The following is a 22,278-nucleotide window of genomic DNA, read 5'->3' as shown; positions in this document are numbered from 1 at the left end:
GATTACTTCTTGCAAACCCAATTAATCTAGTCAGGAGGATGTTAATTACAAAGGAGTATGGGAATTAGCATGAATGCATAACTAAATGTCAAGATTCTGACCTATTATCTTGTCTCTGGTAATTTACTTTAAAAATACTTCCACTGGAGGTCTCATATATGTATGTGTATGTGAACAATAAGTTAATGTTAGTTCACACTTCAAGGCCTGGTTAAACAACCTTGGAAACACCCTAATTAGTTAAATCCACAGCTTTAGAGATAACTATTGGGCATTTCAAATAGCAATATTGAAATCTCCATCAGAGGGTGTGTTAATTAGCATAAAAGAGATTTAAAATAAATTTTATTATTTAAATAATGGTCTGGAAGATATGTGGTTAGCTAATAAATATTTAACATTAACAAAATTTGGTCTATACCTGACTCTACTTGTAATACTTGATGATCTTGGTCCTGGACTATCTTTTCAAGGATGTTTGTACAGTGATAATGAACAGTCTTGGAAGACAAACATAGCGTTTCCCTCCAAAGCAGAAGGCAGATTTTTTTTTTCTTTTACTATACAGTATAATAAAAGTATTGTTTCCTTCCAAGCAGATTTGCTTGCAACCCATTAAAAAAGATTTGAGTTCCCTGTGCTGTAGGCACAGTGGGTTAAACTTTGGGCTGCTAAGCAGACCCCACCAGATGCGCCACTGTACAGATTTATAAACTTGGAAAACCCATGGAGCAGTCCTCCTGTCTCCTACAGTGTCACTATGAGCTAGAATGCACTCAATAGCAGTGGGTTTGTCTTGTTTTCATTTCTACTTGGTGTTCCTCGACTGGGATATGCCAACCTGAGTCACTGTACGCTGTCCCCATGTGATTTGTGGCCAAGGGAACAGCATCAGACCTGAAGTTCATGCTGCTGCTATGCAATGAGTGAAACTGCCCTTCGTCAATGACTTGGGAGTAGCATGTCATTTGCCAGCATTTGCAAAACTGTGGCAGGCTAACAGCTTCCAAGGAGGACAATATGCAGTCCTTCATAGTTCTTGACAAACATTTCAAGGGAGAATTCTTATCTGAATGAAACTGCATCAAGTCTGTATTCCTGTCTTACATGTTGCCTAGCAACTAGTTGGTCATCATTGATCTGGCAATCTGCACTAATGAAAGACCACGCTATGTAGGAAAATATGATTGAATTATATGCTTCTCGACAATAGCAATTGTCTGATTCATCTTTGTATCTCTTTCACTGCCTAGCCCAGTACTGTATGCTCAATGGTATTATGTTGAACAAATGGTTGAGTAAAAGAACTAACTAAAAAAATGGCTATGCTGGGGAAAACATAGAGCTATATTCACTGGTGTGGTGCTGTGGGTTATTGTACTGAATTTCAAAGTCAGTTTGAACTGCAAGGTCAGAGGTTCAAGCTCACCAGCTGCTCCTCAGAAACCCTATATAGGATTGCTATGGGTCAGAACCGACTCGACGACACTTAACTACAACAACAACAATTTGACTAAAGTACTTTAAATCTGTATTACGTACTTTTTGTTACAATCACTTTGTTTCATTCAGACATATACTCAAACAAGCTCCAGTGACAGCAATACATAAAGAATCACAACCTACAGGTAAGCGGTGAAGCTGGCCAGAGTTGGAGTATAGTGTTCTCTCAACAGTAATATCAGCAGTAGGAGTTTGGGACTTTTTCCTTTGCAGCCCTACCACCAATATGATTCATTCATAGTCTGCATGCTTTTCTTTCACACCTGCTAGGATTTGGATTTTTTTTTTTCTTTTTTCTTTTTTTTCCATACTAGATCCTAAGAGAGAGATTCCAGTACAGTTCATAAGTCCCTGGGCAGGCTATTAACTACTAACCTTAGAGTAGACATTTCATTAGCTGTAGTAACAAGACCCATGTGACATAAAATAGGACCTTCTAGGCATCAGCCAAGGAGCTCTGGTAGCAAAGTGGTTACGAATCGGGCTGTGAACCTCAAGGTCAGCAGTTCGAAACTACCAGCTGTTCCACGGGAGAAGGAGGAGGCTTTCTGTTCCCGTAAAGATTTACAGCCTTGGAAACCCTGTACAGGGTCACTATGAGTCGGAACCAACTCCACGGCACATAACAGCAACAACAGGTAACAGCCAACACTCATCAGTCAGTTTGTCATATTGTGGTGGCTTGCGTGTTGCTGTGATGCTGGAAGCTATGCCACTGGTATTTTAAATATCAACAGGTCCCCCCATGGTGGACAGATTGCACCTGAACTTCCAGACTAACACAGACTAGGAAGAAGAAGAGGTAAACTACTTCTGAATGTTGAGTCACTAAAAACTTATTAAAACAGCAGAGATAGCGCTGAAAGATGAAAACAGTATTAATAGTGCCAGAATACTGTCAGGTATAATGCCATGAAATGAGCCCCACAGGTCAGAAGACACTCAAAATATGACTGGGAAGAGTTGCATTCTCAAAATACAGTAGACTATGATAATGCAAATGGAGTAAAATTTTGAGGATCTTCATTTGCTGATGGGGCATGACTCAAAATGAGGAAAAACAGTTGTAAACATCCATTAATAATCAGAACATGGAATGTATGAAGTATGAATCTAGGAGAATTGGAGGCTGTCAAAGATTAAATGAAAGGCATAAAGATTAATATCCTAGGCGTTAGTGAATGATATTGGCCATTTTGAATCAGACAATCATGGTTTACTATGCCAGGAACAACAAACTGAAGAGGAATGGTGTTGCATTCATCATCAAAATGAACATTTCAAGTTCTATCTTGAAGTACAGTGTTCTCGGTGATAGGATAATATCCACATACCTGCTGGTGTGGCACTGTAGGATAACCTCAAGGTTAGTGATTCAAACCCACCAGATACTCCTCGGGAACCCTATACAGGGTCATTATGAGTCACAACCAACTCCATGGCAGTAAACAGGGAAGACAAGTCAACACCACTATTATTCAAATTTCTGCACCAATCACTAAACCCAGTGATGATGAAATTAAGGAATTCTACCAACTGCTACAGTGTGAAATTGACCAAATATGCAATCAAGATGTATTGATAATTACTGGTGATTGGAATGCAAAGGTTGGAAACATAGAGGAAGGATCAATAGTAGGAAAATATGGCCTTGATGATAGAAATGATGCTGGAGATCAAATGATGGAGTTTGCAAGACCAGTGACTTATTCATTATAAAATCCCTTTTTAAACAACCTCACTAGAAGGAATACACATTAATCAAATTGACTATATCTGTGGAAACAGACAGTGGAAAACTACCATATCATCAGCTAAAACAAGGCCAGGGGCTGACTATGGAATAGACCATCAACTGCTCATAGGCAAGTTTAAGCCGAAGGTGAAAAAAACTTAAAAGAAGTTCAAGAGGACTAAAATATGTCCTTGAACATATCCCACCTGAACAGACTTGATGCAGTAGATACTAATGTCCAAAGACCAAAAGAGTGTGGGATGACATCAAGAATATCATACAGGAAGGAAGAAAGCAAAATATCACTAAAAAGACAGGAAAGAAAGAAAAGATCAATATGGATGTCAGAAGAGACTCTGAAATGTGTAGCATCATAGACATGCTACAGAGAATGGAAAAAATGAGGAGGTAAAAGAGTTGAACAGAAAATTTCAAAGGGCAGCTTGAGAAGACAAAATCAAATATTATAATGACATGTGCGAAGACCTGCAGTTGGAAAACCAAAAGGTAAGAATGTGCTCAGCTTTTCTCAAGTTGTAAGAACTGAAGAAAAAAATCAAACTTCGACTTGCATTATTCAAGGATTCTATAGGCAAAATTGGATTGGGAAGTGGAAGCATCAATGGGCTCAAGCATGGCACAACTGTGAAGTTGGCCCATGACTGGGCGGTGTTTTGTTCTGTTGTACATAGGGTCGCTATTAGTTGGTACTGACTTGATAGCACCTTACAACAACAATGGGCAAAATATTGAACGATGCTGAAAGCATCTCTCAAAGAAGATGCCTGTTTACCCTTCTCACACACTATCACTTTTTTCTCCTGCACAATGCATTTCTTACTTTACATGATTTGCGTATTTTGTCTATGGATAAGGAAAGAAAATGTAAAATACTAAGAGTTCTTAAACACGAAAATAAATATTTGTGTCAAAAAGGGTGTGGAGGCAAAAAAACACAAATAAAAATTAAAAGACAAAAACGTGCAAAAAATGCTCAATTCCACGAGCATTCAAAGAAATACAAAGTAAAACTTTGCCTCATCTGTGACCAATTGCATCACTAGAGGGGTCCTTTGGGGGAAGAGGGAGAGAATCAGGTGACACTGTCAGAGGGATGACACCAAAAGGCCTGTCTATAATAGTTTTGTCTAGTGTTTTAGCAGAAATTTATTATTTCTTGTAAAAATATCCCTGTAATAGGATAAGCACTGAACTGGGAACCACAAGGTCAGTGATTTGAGCCCATCATCGTCTCCAAGGAAACCCTCTACAGGGCCGCTATGAGTCAGAATCCACTCAAGGCACTTAATTTAGAACAACAATATGAGTTGGAACCAAGTCGATGGTACTTAACAACAACAAAGTCATAATCACAAAAACATTTTTTTTTAACCCAGCTCACATGTAACAATACAGCTAGCTACAAGGCTAAAACTCATATGTTCATTTACTTTTCAGTCTTCTCATGTACTACGATCTAGAGCTGTCATTATTATCCAATCATAATAATTTTTCAAATCACATCGTTTCATCTATAAATCCTACAAGCATGTGCTGTCGTTTTTGTGGTTGTCAGTGTTTATATAGTTCGTGATTTTAGTCATATTTTCTGGTGTTTTGGCTACAATATTGTGGTGGTTAGTATTTGTGAACCTATATAAATTTTTTTTGGAGTGAACTAGTAATTTAAAAAAAAAAAGGGAGAAAAATCAAAAAAAGGCTTCCACTCAGTTACTAATAAAGTTGTAACTAACGTAGTGCTGTAGGATAAGCACTGGACCCAAAAGTTGGATTTAACTGCTCGGTGGGTGATTCAAATTCACCAGCCGCACCTCGGATGAGTCAGAACGACTAGACGGTACTTAACAACAACAATAATGTTGTGATTCAATGCAGGAAGATTTTACAAAAGAATTCTGTTGTTATTAACATACTCATATAATCTAAGAAATATTGGAGTCCTGGTGTGGCTCTGTAGGATAAGCACCAGAAAGCTTGACAGTTAAAACTCACCAGCCACTCCTTGGAAACCTTATTTATACAGGATCACTATGAGCCAGAACCAACTCGAAGGCACTTAACAACAAGAAAAATTACATTTAGGATATTTCTGACTATATTTTTCAGTATTATTTTATGATTAACATTAATAATAAATGCTACTAAGGATTCTGTATTGTCTGGTACTGGATGATATAAACAGAGTATAAACTGGTGCAATGTTTCTGGAGAGCGATGTATCAAAGACCTTAAAAATGTTTGTGTTTTTTATTTGCCCAAAACAAACTCAGAAGGCAAGAAGGGTCAACAAAGAAGGACAAATGGAAAGGGGAAACCAGGGAGGAAATAGAAAAAGTGCTATTACACAGAGGGGATTGAACCAATATCACACAAAAAAATGTATAAATTGTTGAAAGGAAAATTAATTTATTAATTTGCCCGGTAAACTGTCAACCAAACTACAATATAAAGGTAAGAAAAAACAAACAAACAAGTTATTATCCCACCTCTAGAAATATATCCGAGGAAATGAAGTGTTGATTTTCCTAAAGATTTTTTAACAAGGAGGATCCATGTTTACGGTTTCTCATAAAGCTGTGTGTCCCTGCATTGTCTTCCAGTGTGTGGGTCAGAGCCTCACATATTTGTCCTCCATTGCAGCTGTCCATGGCAACCTAAGTTTGGAGGGAGAGCTATGCAGTTCTGAAAGACAAGCACAGGGATCTCAAAAGTCTTCTAACTTTGGAAAATACCATGGCTATTTGCAGCAGGATGCTGCCAAAAGGACCAAGAACACTACAACTCTCAAAAAAGCCACAGCAAATACACTCTTTGAACCGGCTCACATGACTAAGCCTCTATCCAACCCTCTGAACAGAAAGTGTCATAGCAAGGTGTCTGCCAAAACACCAAAAGGTTGTTTTAAAAATATTTGCTTTCTTGCTTCATCTTCCATTTAAGCCAACCCCGAAATAGTTAATATGAATTTAACTCCCTCTCCTTCTGATAGTTTGTCAGCATGAGAATGGTAGTGTGGAGAAGAAACTACAATAGCTGCAAATTCATATGCAAAAATAGCATTATCTGATCTTTGCTTCAGTTGTCATTGCCTTATTTATAACAAAACACTGGAAATTAACCAAATGTCTAATAATACGAGATTGGTTAAAGTGGATATGGTACATTCAGAGTATAGGTTGCAACCCAGATATTAAAATTTATGTTTTCATAGAATACTTAATGATGGGGGAAATTATCACTAGAAACTGGAGTTGCATCTCACTTGATAGAACTCATGTTTTAAATCAGTACAAGTTGCACAACTCTCCCACAGTCAATGTTCCTCGGAAAATCTTCGGGTTAGAGGCCAAATACCACCACTTTCACAGTTTTTCTTTTAGTGTTAAAACAGGTCGCTGTTTCTGTGCTTGAACATTGAAACTGACTGAAGAAATAACACATTTCTATTAACTGAAAGGTCAGCGGGTCAAACCTGCCAGCAGCTCTAAGGCAGAAATATGCGGCAGTCTGCTAAAAGATTACAACCTTGGAAACCCTATGGGGCAGTGTAGTTCTACTCTGTCTATATGAGTTGTAACCGATTAGATAGCTACAGGTTGCCTTTTTATTTTTATCTCATACTTCTTCTAGTACAATGAATGGGAAGTTTAAAAATCTAAAGTTTTTCTCTCTTTCACTACTCACACGTTCACACATCCTCACACAGGCAAATAAATTAAATATATATAGCAATTATCTGAGTAAATCATTCCACATAAGTCCACGATTATTCAAACATTCTCATGTTAATATACTTATGCATAAAATATCCAGAAAATATTAATGGTCATCATGTCTAATGAGATTATGATAGCTTTTTTTTTCTCTTATCTTTCTGTACTTTTCCAAAAAATTTCAATGAACATATATTGCTTTCCTTATCACAAAAAAATTGAGACTGTTTTTAAATGGCATTCAAGAAACATAGATGATATTTATTTTTAAGACTAAATAAGACTTTTTAAGACTATGTTACAAGTGCTTAACAACATAAGGTTATTGGGGTGCAATTTATGGATCAAAGAACAAGTACTTGGTTAAACTACTACTCAACATGATAGAAATATGAGAACACATCTATAATGCAAGATTTTTTCAGTAAACAATATTCTGTTAGTTCCCCTTGGTAAAGCAGTGCTATTAAAGATATGGAAATAACTTTCTTATAGTGAACTACACATTTCAAAGTACTTGTCAAAAGGGAAAAAAAAAGATGCGTCGTGTGTGTATATTATACAACGTTTACAGAAAATTGTCTTAATGCCAACCCTTCATTGCATCCCTAAAATATCATTAAAATGCCTATTACAACAATCCTTTCTCTGCTTTATTCATTTTTTAAAAAGTGTATATGCATTCATACAATAAAGGGAAATTTTTAATGAAACATGTATTACTCTAACAAGTCTGTTTTAATGATTGAAAAAAAAAATAAATGCCACAAATAAGAAGTATTTAAAACATAGATTAGTTAAAATAGTTCTTTGATTATTTTGGTTGCTCCATTGTATTGGTTGATCCATTGTGTCAGATGTGAAATGAGATTAATCTGAGTTGAGTTGTGAGTTTTAAATTCTCAGCATTAAACTGAATTAGTAAATTGAGCAAAGACATGGTTCAAGTAGGATTGAAAGGTTCCACTAAAACCAGACGATTTAGATCCATTAGTGGTACAACTACAAAGAAAGACTACCTTATCAGAAAGCAGTGTAGGCTGTGCGAAATTAATAGAGAGTGCTGGACCCAATCTTGGTGTAGAATTACATGGAAGGGATTAAGAAGTGAGGGGAAGGTAATTAAGTAGAAAGAGCAGCCGGAAAGGACTGAAAAGCAAAAGATCAGACGGTCCTGAGGTTGAGCCCCTCACCATCTGTTGGCAATCATCAAAATTTATTTGATCTTATTGTGTATTTACTTTGTTAAAGGAAACAAAACAAAACCTTCTTCTCATGAATGAATAGGTGAGCTATAAAGAGAATACCCATTGTAGCAGAGCTTATTATTACAGCTAGTAAAATCATTCTCCTTTTGCAACATAACAAATACAATTCATACAGCCTAATTGTTACATCTTTGTCCATGTCCCGGACTTCAGCTTCATAAAAAGGTTTTCATGTTTCCCCAGCCTTTTGTGATTTCGTTGGAGAGGTTTATTTGTAATTTTACTGCCATTGTTTATTATATGTTTGTCCATACAATGTGCTCTTGTAAAATTTCTGTGACTGCATAGACCCATCAGGAAAGTAGGTCAATCCCTACTTATGTCTCCTTTCATAATCAGCATCAGCACCTGCAATTTCTCTATCCGGTTCAGGGGATTACTATCTACCTAGTTATACAAAGTTGCAAACTCAATTATTTCCTTTACTGCAAGCCCCCATGTTCGATCAGTTTTCAAATTCTCTTAAATGCTTCACTGTCTAGATATCTTGGGACTTCTTCCCCTCTTTTCTATCTGTACTTTCACTTTTCACTCAAGCCTTCATAGTCTTGCACTTCAACAACTACTGCCTCCCTTCCCATCCCCTCAAATCCATCTTCCACACAGTAGCCAGTCCGTTGTTCTACAACACCAATTCTCACCTTTCAATCTCCTGTTAAAAGATATTTGTGTTTCCACAGCTCTTACAGGATAAAGTCAAAAGCTATCTGCATGGCATCTGAAACCCTCAACCCCAGGGTCCCCTGACTATTTCACCGCCCTAGCTTTCCTCTTCCACCTCACAGTTCACATCGCCCAGCAAAACCAGACTGAATAATTTTTAAAGCAACTACCAATAAATAATTAAGCACTTTTTATTGTAATCAACTCATCGGCTGCCTCAGGGATGAAGATTTCTATTCATCCTTTAGGCCCTTGCATTACTATTTTAAAATGAAACTGTTTGGATTTCAGAATGTGAGTCTTGGAAGTGAAGCAGAACGGACTACACCATCAGCTGTCATCAGAGAGCATCTGTGCAAGAGGTCTCCAAGCAGTTCAGACTAGCAGATACATCATCAGATCTTTGAGCACATATTAGTATTGCCTGCCAGTCACGCAGCGTGCAGCTACACAAGAGACCTGTATATTTTCCTTTATTAAAAAATGATTGAGACAGTATCATTCTTTGTCTAGTATCATCTTTCATGTACCTACTGACACACTTTTAACATGCCGGATATTTGAAAGCTTTATCAGAAAAGATTGGCTGCCTCAAATCAAGGGTTTTATTTCATTCCGTTCTGAAATTCCTTGAGGAAAAGAAATTGATGTCAGGTTTTTTACTTTAAAGTTACATTTGCATTGCAGATGGACTATTTAACAGTTCGCATAATCAATAAAATTACTGCTGGGGCACAGAATGTGTTAATAAGAGGCTCTAATATCAGAGTAAGTGGTTTCCCTCTGAAAATTTACATCATGTTTGCATGCTTGCTTAAATTTGCTCATCATAAGAAATTACCTTCTCTTGATTAAAAAAAGAAGAAAAGTACTTGAATTTTTCCAAAAGATAGCTAACTCTTTAGGCATAATGTTCATTTGCTTTTTAGGAAATAACCAATCTTGATAAATGGAAACATTGTACCTCACCATTGCACTATCCCCCTCCTACAAAGAATGTGCAATCCCAAATTTGAGCACACTATTTTAAAATGCAGATTCATTACTATCCCAGATGCCAACAAATAAATGTTTCATAGTATTTTAAATGAAATGAGCATTGAGCTAGCAAAAAGTGAACACTCTTCTTTTTAAATGTACATTTTTCTGTTTTAAAAAGAAAAGCTGAGAGTTGCTTTTATTTTCTATTGGGCAGCAGTTTTTGGTTATGTTTTAACTGCTTTCCTGATATATAATTGGCATACAACAAACTGCAAATATTTAAAATTGCATTTTGATAAGTTTTGACACTGAAACTATCACTAAACCAAGATAAATTGATTTTGTATATTCTTTGGGGTTTTATTTCTTTTTAAAATAATTTTATAGTTTCCTTCATAAGAAAGTTAATAGACTTCTTGGAAAATACTGTTTTTAAAATATAGAAGAAAAGAGGAAAAAGTGCTTATATACCAATTAAAAGGTTAAAAATGAATAAAGGAAGAAAATTATCATTGATATCCATACTACTAGAGATAAGCAAGGAGTCCTGGTGTGGTGCTGTAGGATAAGCATCAGAACACAAGATCTATTTGAGCCACAGGTTTACAGCCTTTCCTCAGAAACTATATACAAGGCTGTTAAATGACACTTAACAGTGATCATCACAATGAAAACTTTAAAGCATGTCCTTCCAAGTTTTTTAATTAATTCACACATCCTGGTGTGGCACTGTAGGATAAACACTGGACTACTTCATCACAAAATTGTCAGTTCAAACCCACCAGCTGCTCCTCAGAAATCCTATGCAGGGTCAAAACTGACTCCACAGCACCTGAAAACAACAATGAATAAAATTGATGTGCACTTTCATTGTTATCAAATTGTGGAAAAGCTGCAGATATTATGTTGTGCTTTTTCAAATAAATTTTTCATAAATACTTTTCCAAGACATTAAATATCTTCCTAAAGAGTATCTTAATATGAGGGGGATTCAGAAAGTGTGTGGGAAAATTCCTTTATCTTTTATGTCCATTTTCAACACAAATTTTTCGAAGCCACCTCATACATACATACATACATACATATATGTTGTTGGTTCAAACTCTTAACGACCCTGAATGGGTTCCCGAGGAGCAACTGACAGGTTTGAACTGCGGACCTTGTGATTCACAGACCAGTGCTGATCCTGTAAGATATATAACTGCTAGCGTGGCGCTGTAGGATCAATAACTGGACTGTAAACCACAAGGTTCTCAGTTCAGACCTATCTCCCCGGTAACCCTGTACATGGTTGCTATGAGTCAGAACCGACTCGATGGAACTTACCAACAATATAATCATAGTACTGCAAATATTCGCTATTAAACTCTACAATATATTTTAATCTACACATATGAATTCAAATATACACATAAGAATGTATACACACATGCTTTTGTTTTTATTAAAATTGTGATAAAACTATTATGTTGTACCCTATTTTTAAAGAATTTGTAACAATTTATATGTTTTGCAATTTTTTGTTTTTAAAAAATTCAGAAATTAATTTTTTCTAAAAAAAAAAGCAAATTATCACCTGTAACTTTAATAACGGAGTCCTGGTGTGGCACTGTAGAAATTCACTGACCGCTCCCCAAACACCCTATACAGGGTCACTATGAGTCTGAGCCAATTCAATGGCACTTAACAGTAACAATCTTAGTAACACAGATAAAGCACTATTTAAACTGTGGAATAATATGCTCTGGACAAATACAGATATAATTACATTTTTATTTTAATAAACCTTATTTTAACTCTAAAATTGATATTAGAATGTTTCATGTTATTAAATATTTCAACTAGAATAATACATCCACTATGGGTACCATTTGGACAATTCTAAAGTAAAAATTTTCATTGTTTTTAAATTTTGCAGTGCTTGGATTAGTCATGAGTTTAGACTTTTTCTTCAAATGCTAAGGTTTTCTAAAACATTGTGCTATTTGTCAGTTCTATATATTATAAGTATTTTTTTTCCTGATTATCATTTGCTTTTTGGGTGATTTTTGATATAAAGACGTTTTGAACATTTTTCTTTAACATTCTTTTCTTTGCATTTTTTCTTAGCTTAAATATTCATTTCCAAATTTTTAATTTGATTTTATCATTTTAATTTGTCACATCTGGAATATGTTTGGTATATGATGTGAGGTAATCCAGCATCCTTACACATGGATTTGAAATGACATCTTTATCACATAATAAATTTCTATGTATGCATTTGAATTTAAATTTTGTGCTAGGGGAGTGATGAATGCTGCAGTTCAATCTTCCTTAGGTCTTTTGTTCCTTTTGTATTTGTTTAGTTAAATGTGTCAGTGATTTAGGTTGGGTCTCACTTTGTTTTCATTTTTTAACACTCTATTAAATGCTATTACTGAAGACCTACATTTCAATAGATTTATGTACCTATACGTATATGTTTTGTTTTTCCTCTTCAGATCTATATTTTCTTTTGAACAATAAAAGCTTTGTTGTAGGAAAAGAAAAAAAGGAACTAAATAAATGTGCAAAGATGCAACAAAAATTATTTCAATTGCTCTTAATGTTAGTACTCAACAGCAGCTAGCAATAACACTTTGGCATGTTTAATTCCAAGTTGAATTTTTCTCTTTGATAGAGGCAACAAGAGTACTAAATTAAAAAATTTTTAATGTTTTCATAACGATGTTTTTTAGACTTCTGGAGTTTTAAATTATTTCATAGTACTGAATTTCTTTTCTTCTTCTAGTGGGGCTTGAAATCTATGTTTGAAAAACTGTTAACTGTATAAATTTTTTATTCTGAAAACAAGAATGTTTTCTTACTCATTAAGAAAGTGGAAATTCTCTGTTTTCACCAGCGGGGGGCAACCTTAACATACACAGCTTGGTATTTTCACCAGAACAGTTTCCCGCCGGGAGAAAACAACCTAAAATGTCTGACCACCATCATTTCAACAGCTGCTGTTACGCTAGAGTTCTGTGATTAAAAAGAAGAAATCTGCACGAGTCCCCGCAAATGAGAACACTACACAACATTTTGTGTGGAACAACGTTAGCTTGTCTAAATGTGAATTTGTTGAAAATAAATGCTGCATGTTAAGGTATATTCCTCATGTGGCCCCTCCAAAACACAGTATTTTACAGATTCTTTGATAGGACTCAAATTTCTCTACAAACAAAATTCTATAATGAAGTGAGTGATAACTATTACTAAAAAACAAAATAGAGAGTAATAAAAAATGCCATTGTGATGGGAAACCAGAATTGAATCAAAGCCTCTCCAACAAATAGCTGCACTAGGCTGTTGGTGTGGTAGAAGGTTTCTGTGGACGGAAAACTACATACATATGGGGAATTACTTGCAAACAACCCTGTAACACTGCCCTTACCTTTTATTTTAGAAAGAAATAAAAACATAATGCAACTAATCAGTTTCTTAAGTGCAAAACTCAATTAAATCCTAACATCCGATTTAATTGATGCATGAAAGCAGTTGTTGGTGTTTTCACTAATAAATTTTAATCTGTTGTAGGGGCAAAAGAGACCTCATCTTCAAACATATAAATAATCATATGTTGTTGCTGCTGCTGTTCTTGTTGTTGAGTACTGAAGAATCAGTTCTGACCATAGCAACCCTGTATAGCATTTCCTAGGAACAGCTGGTGAGCTTGAACCGCCAACCTTACAGTTCAAAGGACTGCACAGTCTGGCGCATTAACCAACAGCGCCACACCAGGATTCCATAAACAGTATGGAGACTCTTTATTAGTCTTCAATAGGATGAAAGGTCTGATAAAACAAACATCGATCACCCTGGTGAAGGAAGTCATGGACATGGTATCATAATGAGTTTCTAAAGTTCTACCTCCGTGTGGTGACCATATATAGGGCACAGAGGACAAAGGAATCGCCTGCAGCCACCACACCTGACAGTCACAATGCATCACGTATGCATACCAAGCCTCCTGATGGAAAGATGGAACTACTGCAGATAGGAAAACTCAGACTGTCTCTGAGGCTCTAGGGCATCACAATCAATCACTAAGGGTTGTGTCTAGGAAAGCTCCTTTGAGAGTTTCTGTTTTTCCTGTGCTAGCTGGAGAAAGTGGCCCAAAACCCACTTTTAAATATACTCTGCTTCTGACTTCCATACTTTTACTATCAGAGGTGCATGAGGTACATAAGAAAAAATTGACAACTGTACATTTAAACCAAGGTACATGATGGAACTAAGCTTACCTAGAGTCATCTGCAGGTAAAAAGGCATCAGATTTTAAACTATAAAGCAGATCTCATTCTATACTCTATCACTAAAACAAATATGGTATAAATATGGCAGTCTTGATCATGTAGATAAACTTTACTGTTTCCTGCATTGGTAATTTTAAAAAAACTAAGTAGCAAAATCCCTTGCGAAAGAGAACTTCCAAAGTACAATATGGTCAAAAATAAATGGGAGTTGTTAGCAATAAAGTTGTAAAGTTTGTCTAGGAGCAAACTAAATGCACTGTACTAGACACCTCATAGCTTTAAATCCACCTAGCTCAATCCAGTTCGCCCTTGCTGACAATGAATTCCTAGCCCCTTGGCTATCTATCATTTATTTCCCACCCATTTCTTTTTCATTATGCTAGACAGACAGACACCAGAGAGTACTGAAGCCCGGGGAAATCGATGTACCGTGAAGATGACTCAGGATTCAGAAATGCAGAGACAGTGTCACAAGAAGCTCAGTTGAGTAACTATCCCCTCTTAGAACAACTTCTTAGGCAAATAAAAGTACACGGGGCAATAAAGCTGACCAAGAAATAAAGCCATAGTAGCGAAGAATAAGGGTTTCTAAAGGAAAGTGTGTGGCTCTTGATGATAACTACCTTCCAACCCAACTTCAGGGACTCATGTTGTATAGAAACAGAAATCTAAAAACTACAGACATACACACCTTTCCAACAGCATTTAACAAACACCAAAGGAACAGAGACACTTTCCCCAACTGCACACTCCAGTTCTTTTAGCCATTTTGTGGCACCATAGGATGACCTCAAGGTCAGCAGTTTGAATTCACCAGCCGTTCCTCAGAAACCCTATAGAGGGTCGCTATGAGTGGGAACTGATTCTCAGTCACTTGACAACAACAACATATGACCTAAGATTTCTAGATTCTCCTGTCATGATTACCCTATTCTGCTTGCCTTTTGCCATCAGTATCTATTCTTAAGGTGCAGATTCCCACCACTAAACCCAATATAAGTAGTGTGGAACTTCACAAAGTGAAGTTCCTATAAACTGGACACTTTTTCTCCATTACAGAGCATAACATTCCTTTAGCTTTTTGGTATTGACCTAGAATTTTGAGTAAATATTTATTAGAGATCAGTTTAATATGAAATGCATTAAAATAGATAGTTGGCCCTCTTAAAGGCTGTTTAAATAAATTCAGCAACGTAAAGAAGATTAAAATCCCATTAGTTGATGTTGACTGAATAAATGCATGATCAAGCACCAAAACGGACATTTCAGATTCCAGAGTCAAGAAGTCATTGTGGCAGATAGAACCTAACAGTTATCATTCACTGAGAGTTTATTTGGTGCCAGACCCCATCCCATGTACTTAAATAGCATGATCACATTTAATCCTCACATTAACACTATAAATTAGATACTATTATTATCTTGGTTTTATAATTGAGTAAAACCAAGCCTTGTTGTTGTTGTTAAGTGCCGTCAAATCAGTTCTGACTCATAGCAAAACTGTACAGGGTTTCCAAGGCTATAAATCTTTACAGAACAGAAAGCCTCATGTTACTCCCAAGGAGTAGCTGGTGGGCTTGAACTACTGACCTTGTAGTTAGCAGCCCAGAGCTTATTCCACAGAGCCAAAATGCTCCCAAACAAGTCTTGTTGTCTGGCGCTGTTGAGTCGATTTTGATTCGTAATGAGTGACCAGGTACAGAGTTTCCGAGGAATAGCTAGTGACTTTGAACTACTGACCTTGAGGTTGACAGTCCAGTGCTTATCCTACAGCACCACACCAGGAGTCCTACCGAGTCTTAGAGATATCAGATAACTTGTACACATTTGCATAGCTAGTAGGTAAGTTTTGGAAAGATGTTAGTTTTGAATCTAGAAAGCCAGACTCCAGGGTCAAGCTCCACACACCATCTTCTACTCCTTCTCCCTTCACACGGGTAGACCCAACAGTCTCATTCATGCTCCCAAAATTAGAGGTGCTGCCTTGGGTTTGTTTCTTGATGGCTGCCCTCTGATCTGCAGGCACTGGCACTTCTGGGCTCCCCTTTTCATGCTAAGCCAGGCAAGCAGGCCATAATGAAACAGACTGAAGCTTTGTCACATAATGAAGCCGACCGAAGCTGAGTCCATTGCGTCTGTGAAATCCAACCCACTCTGGCAGGTCAAGGCCTGGTGAAAATGAGCAGCATAAAGATCAAAATCATCCATAATAGATTTATGAAAAAAGTTGATTTTATGATCTATTTTGGATTTGAGATTGGTATCACAGATAATTCAAAAGTATTTACATAAATAGCAAGCAAGACAGCATGGCTGTTGTGTGTAAGGCACAGCAGTAGATATCATTGGTATTCATTGTGGGCCTTAGAAAATTTCTGCGGGCCTTTCAAAACAGATAAAAGGCTTATGATTTTTAATTGTCACTATTTGTTGTTGCTGTTGTTCAGTGCTGTTGAGTTGGTTCTGGCCCATAGATACCCTATATAGGGTTTCCGAGCAGTGGCTGGTGAGCTTGAACCACTGACCCTGTGGTTCAAACTGACCTTAATGCGGTTCAAACCACATTAACCCTCAGTGCCAAACCAGGACTCACAAGATAATATGGAAACTACTACATAACATCAAAAGAAAAGGAAAAAAAAAAAAACTTAAAAAAAGAGTTGAAAGAATGTATAATAATTGAGAACCAGAAGCACTAGATCCAGTATGACAATACTCACTACCTGTGGAGGTTTCAATGAATAATACTAAAGTCGAAGGAATTCTTTCAACAAAATGTAAGTTTGAACTAATAGTATTATTTGAGGAAGGGAAACAAAACACAGTTTTGTCAACAAACATACAAATAATTTCCTTTAGACTAATAAAAAGTAAAGAAAGCTACCCCAAAAAAAGTGGTCTTATGTCCTTTGCTAAACAATATAAACATTTAGCTAGACAAGTACTATATTTAAGGATCCAAATTCTGCCTCAAAGGGAACCAGCTGGCCATGAAATATAATCTCTTTAGCTGGATGGAGGATAAACAAAGTTTAGCTCTTCTTGCAGAGCAGGCAATGAAGACAGAAGAAAGCACATTGCCCTGGGACTTGTCCCAAGCAGGTGTCAGCAGTCTGTGTGATATGACTGCCAAGTCTTTATTTCTTCACTCATGGAACTAGAAAGGTGGAGGTCATGAGTATCTTGAAGTATCTCACACACACACAGAAACTGCTGCACTTGAAGGAAGCTAGGTTACATCTATAAGCAGAAACATTGTGGAAAAACATCCACAGGAAATGATTTTCCCCCAAAGAACTTCTTTTCCCACAATCACATTTACTGCCCCTAGGGCTAATTGAAAGTCTTCTAGTATTTCCTTTTATAATGTAGACACCTTTGAAACAAACCACACTTTAAATGAATTGCTGCAGAAACCTTAATGAAACTAAAAGCCAGATAACACTCACTCTTGCATAGCCATGATCTGTAAAGAATAATTCAATGTTGTGTGTTTATCTAGCCATGTAGGAGTCAGCGGGGCAGAGTGACAGGAAAAGGTGAGCGTTACTGGTGGAGCGATCAAGCAACTGCTTACTTTCTCACTGTTGTCCCATTTTTACACTTAGGTCTGTGTTACGGCATCAGTGAAAAAAAGGTGTTTTAGATTAATTTGGGAGCTAGAATACCTTATAGTACACTCATATTTTGCATAGAATTTGTGCTACTGACGAGTCAGTAAACAAGAATAATTGAGATCTGACCAGAAACCCAGCACTGTATGCAGGATCTATGGGAACAGAAAATAATACACTTTAGTTTACGTCTACTTTGCTAGAGACAGAATGTTTTACTACTATTTACCTACTCACCAGAGCCAAGTGGAGCAATATATTCAAGTTTTCTGGGTCATTATAATAAAGAGTGAAGTCTTGGTGTGGTACTGCAGATTAATGTGCTGGACTGCAAAATCGGTTTGAATTGTAAGGTCGGTGGTTCAAGCTCACCAGTGGCTCCTTGGGTCACATGAGTCAGAACCGACTCGACAGCACTTAACAACATAATAAAGAGTCTCAAGTACACTTTGATAAATTAAGGATGCATTTACTTTTATTGTTTCTTAGACCTATATGTTTTTTGGAGTATTGTTGCTGGTGTTATTTGGTTGGTTTTTAGTTTGAACCTTGAGAAATTGTCTTTAGTCTATACACAAAGGAAAAGAAATATTAAGATAAATGTTAGAAAACTAATAGAGAGTGTTAACAATCTTTATAACTTATTGGTTTTGTAATGACACAGGAACTCAGACACCTTCAAAGTCTCTAATATCAGATTCAGCCTTCTAGCTTATTCTTTCTGTGTCTTTGATATCCAGCTACATCTGTAAGATGTCTTCTTGTTGTAGACTGTCCAAAATCCATTTCCTGCTTCTTTAAGTTAAATTGCACAGATTTCCTTGGGGAACCATTTCACCATTCTTCCTTACTCCCAACTCTCAATCCAACCAAGCATACCATTCTGGTGCTTGGCCAGGCAAAGCAATAGCTCCTTCCTAACCCCTACCCCAAGTGGATCAGAAACCACATGACCTAAGTTGGTCCCATAGCAATGGCTCCCAGGATTTGTGTGGAAATTCCCAGAGAAGATACTTTCTCCCTTTCACATCTGGACTTGAATTTTAGAGGGTTTAAGCTAGGAGCTGAGACCAAACATGAAGCCAACACAGAAGATAGCTGAACAGAAAGATGTGGTCCTGATGATATTACTTGAATCCTGCATCAAGCTCCTAGAATGTTCTGCTATACACACTAAACTATTCTTATTCTTAAATTATTTGAAGTTATTTCCTTTCAGAGAGGAGACCAGTTTCATTCTTATCCTTTTTATGTCTAGTCCCTAGTAAAAGCCTATTGGGTGTTTAATAAACCACATTATTTCCTTGATTCTAAACCACTGGGTTTGTTTGTTTGTTTTTCATGTTTTATATCAAAGGAAACTGTGAAGAGTAAGTTTTCATGCAGCTGGCATTTATTGCACATAAACAAAGTTGCCTAAGTAATGGAGGAGCTGTTTTTCATTGGGTTATTAGCTTGTTGTTTGTATTGGTATCACATTATAGAGTTGCACATAAACTTAATTCTAGAACCAAATGTTCACTTAAAATGCTTTCGAAGCGATTGTATTATTGAATTATTGTGATAGAAGAAGATAAAAATTACGTGGCACAAATCAGATAAAGCAATTAAAGGCAATAGAAATTGCCAAATCTTTTAAAATAGATCATCACATTTTAAAGTTGGAAGTGGTTGGTACAACTCATTCATATCTGTATAGGACCATTCGTCAGACGCCCCAATAGCTATCTGTCAGAATTATGTGGCTGACTTTCAAGAGAGGTTCTTTAATTTCCAGAAATACTTAATTCAATTACAGATGAAAACAAAGCAGAAGTCTAATCTCATACGAGATGTAGAAAGAAAAGAAAAAAAAAAAAAAACTCAGTGCTTTACCACATTCTATCCTCTGTCCTTCCAGTACCAACCAGGACTCCACAAACATGTTAAAGAAGTTACTGTCCTAGGAACTTTGGTTTCTCTGTGGTGCATTACATGATTGTCCATGATGAGAATGGTTCACATTCTAATAGGCCCTAAATATAAAGAAAAGTTAGATTAAATATTTGTGATGTTAACGACTTAAAATGCTATTGTCTATGTAAAATTAATAACAAGTACTGAAATTTATTTCTAGATTCTGATTTAAAGACACAGAATAGCACATGCTGATATCTGTTTTTCACTCCAAAAGAAGCAGAGAATAAATACATAAATCAATGTTGTTGTTAAGTCAGTTCTGACTCACAGTGATCTGATGCACAACAGAAAGAACAATGTCACCTTCTGTAACCCCCTCACAGTTGCCATGCTTTAGTCCAATCTTGCAGCCACAGTCTCAATTCATCTTACTGAGGGTCTTCCTCTTTTGTGCTGATCCTCCACTTTACCAAAGATGAAGTCCTTCTCCAGGGACCGGTCCCTCATCAGAATGTGGCCAAAGTATGTGTGAAGCCTCTCCATTCTTGATTCTAGGGCTCGTTCTGGCTGTACTTCTTCTAAGACAAATTTGGTCTTTCTGGTAGCCCATGGCAAAGTCAATATTCTCCCTCAACACCATAATTCAAATGTAGTGATTCTTCTACTGTCTTACTTATTAATTGTCCAGCTTTCACATGCATATGAGGTAATTAAAAAGACCATGCCTGGGTCAAACGTACCTTAGTCCTCAAACTAACATCTTTGCTCTTTTAACATTTTCAAGAGGCATCTGACAGCAGATTTGTCCAAAGAAAAAGCATTTAATTTCTTGACTACTGCTTCTATGAGTGTTGCTTGTGGATCTTGTGGAATTTGTTGCTTGTGGAATTTGTTGACAATTTCAGTTTTTTCTCTGTTTTTCATGATGTTGCTATTGTCTAGTTATGAGGATTTTTTTTTCTTCTTTTTTTTTATGTTGAGGTGTAGCTGACAACTAAATGTTCAGCTTTTGAGTTTTGCTTTGTAACCTAACATATGGTCTATTACTAGAGAATGTTCCATGTTCACAGCAAAACAATGTTAATTGTGCTGTTATTGGGTTTAGTGCTCTGTATGTGTCTATAAGGGCAAGTTGATTGATTGTGTTGTTTAGTTCTTCTCTTTGTTGAGTTTCTTTCTAGTTGTTCTGTCTTTCATCAAAAGTGTTGTATTAAAATCTACTATTGTTGTATGTGAGCCTCAAGGAAAGCAGTTCAAAACTACCAGCTGTTCTGCAGGAGAAAGATGAGGCTTTCTGCTCCTGTAAAGATTTACAGCCTCGGAAACCCTGTACGGGGTCGCTATGAGTCGGAACCAACTCCACGGCACATAACATCAACAACAATTGTTGTATGGACTCATGGTGTGGCACTGTAGGATCAGCACTGGACTGGGAACCACAAGATCAGCAGTTCAAACCCACCAATCAGAACTGACTTGACAGCACTTAACAACAACACTATTATTGTACAGTTGTCTATGTCTTCAGTTCTATTGGAGTTAGTTTTTTTGTTGTTTTTTTTTTTTTAGGCTCTTTCATTAAGAGTATACATATTTATTATTGTTATGTCCTCTTGTTCATTGACCCTTTAATCACAATATAATGTCCTTCTTTGTCTCTTATGCTGGTTTTTTGCCTTAAAGTCTTATCTTACCAGAGACTAATACACTCCTGTATATATATTTTATATTGACATCTTTTTTCCATTCATTCATTTTTAGTCTGTCTTTGTCTTTTTGTGTAAGGTGTACCTCTTGTTGACAGCATATTGAAAGGTCCTGTTTTCTTATCCATTCTGCTATTCTCTGTCTCTTGACTTGTGCATTTCACCCATTTATATTCCATGTAACTATCGACAGGTGTGGATTGATTTAGGTTTATTATTATTATTTAACTTTATATTGTGAATTGAGTGGTTTCCAGAGTAGATCATCAGTTTTCCAATAATAAATCATATGCTTAGTTTCATCTCTACTTCACTCCCCTCAATCTAACACCACTTACCACACTTTCTCCCTGTGCATCTTGTTTCCATTCTTCCTTTGCTCCCCACCCTTCAGAATTTTTCCCTTAGGTAAATGCTACCCTTTTGATCTCAAATGGTTGATCATTCTATGGGGTGCATAGCTCACTACTGTTATTATCCCCCACTATATACTTACCACTGGACCAATAAACAACATTCTTATCAACAGAGAAAAGATTGAAGCTGTCAAGGACTTCATTCTTCTTGGATCAACTATCAACACTCATAGCAATCAAGAAATCAAATGATGTATTGCACTGGGCAAATCTGCTGCACAAGACCTTTTTAAAGTGTTGAAGAGCAAAAATGTCAGCTTGAGGACTAAGGTGAGTCTGACCCAAGCTGTGGTATTTTCAATAACCTCATATGCGTGCAAAAGCTGGACAGTAAATAAGGAAGACAGTAGAAGAATTGATGCTTTTGAGTTTTGGTGTTGGAGGAGAATACTGAAAGTGCCATGGGCTGCCAAAAGAACTAATAGATCTGTTTTGGAAGAAGTGCAGCCAGAGTTCCTTGGAGGCCAAGATGGCCAAACTTC

The 22,278-nt window shown here is 36.6% G+C and overlaps 1 pseudogene; it reads left to right on the top strand.

The window, feature by feature from the left end:
* Positions 1-3,712: 3,712 nt before the first annotated feature.
* Positions 3,713-22,278, top strand: part of LOC102842545 — a 24,403-nt pseudogene continuing 5,837 nt past the window's right edge.

Source organism: Chrysochloris asiatica, unplaced genomic scaffold, assembly GCF_000296735.1.
Source record: "Chrysochloris asiatica unplaced genomic scaffold, ChrAsi1.0 scaffold00010, whole genome shotgun sequence".
In the NCBI taxonomy this organism is placed as follows: Eukaryota; Metazoa; Chordata; class Mammalia; order Afrosoricida; family Chrysochloridae; genus Chrysochloris; species Chrysochloris asiatica.
The sequence above is the reverse complement of the archived record's forward strand: the minus strand, read 5'-3'. Positions and strand labels throughout refer to the sequence as shown.